Source organism: Melospiza georgiana, chromosome 1 (assembly GCF_028018845.1).
Source record: "Melospiza georgiana isolate bMelGeo1 chromosome 1, bMelGeo1.pri, whole genome shotgun sequence".
Lineage (NCBI taxonomy): Eukaryota > Metazoa > Chordata > Aves > Passeriformes > Passerellidae > Melospiza > Melospiza georgiana.
Genome location: NC_080430.1, coordinates 36,029,613 through 36,030,688, shown reverse-complemented (window position 1 = coordinate 36,030,688; position 1,076 = coordinate 36,029,613).

Genomic DNA, 1,076 nt, shown 5'->3' with positions numbered 1-1,076 from the left:
CTGAGGTCTGTTTGCTCATACTGCTGGCATGGGTGCTACTGGGCATGGACAGTGGCATTTTTTGCTGCAAATTGAGTGCTTGTCCAATGGGAGCAGGGGTGAGACAATCCACGTGCTTCAGCATCACATGCTTCTTGGTCTGGCAGGCAGAGACCAGGGATGCATGCAACTCAGGTGTTGCCACCCCTTTTGATGCTGGGGGCATGGGATGTGGTATTTTTCATATCATGCAATATTTGATGAGCAGAAAGCTCCTGCTCCAGGAGGCATGTGATTACCGGAGAACTTGCCCATTCACAGATTTTAAAAAAGCCCTGCATTTCTAGACATTATAGCTAAAAGAATAGCCTGAAGACAGGCATGCAATATACTCTAAAGAAAGCCAAGGATATATTATTTTTTACCTTCTTTGCTATTCCCTCTAAGATGTCCTGTAAGTTCAAACTATGGTTCCTGGCATACAGTTTCCAAAAAATTAAACATGAGAGGACACCTACTTTCTAATTAAAATGCATCACAACTTTCAAACGCAAGGATGGTGTAGAGCACCATAAGATTGCTGGAGGCACGTAGTGTCTCACTTCTGTGTGCACTTCTCTAAGCAGCTTATACAGAATGCCTTGAGGGAGTGTGACTGGTCTGCTGTGTCTTGGCACCTTCCCTGCATCAGCTGTTCTTTGAAATATACAGAACTGCTTTAATTATATCTTGGAAAGAAGGAAGATTGAGCCAGTATTTTGATACTTCACCATTGTATGTATCTCCCTTTTTTAGCTTAAATTCACACAAAAGTTACATCCCAAACTCACCTTCAGCCCTGAGAATATTACTTTTTATCCTGCTTTTCATAGGGAAAAAGAAGTATTGATGGTTTCAATTCAATAGGGAAGCAGCACACATTTGCATTAAAAAATCAGAGCTAGAAAGCACTCATTTAAATAACAATGTTTCAGCCATAGAAAGACAAAATGAAATGGAAATGAAGAGACCTGTCCGAGATGTTCTCCAAAAAGATGGCCCAGTGACGTCAAAAGGTTCAGTTCCACAAAGTCCCATTATCAGGCATATGGAATAAA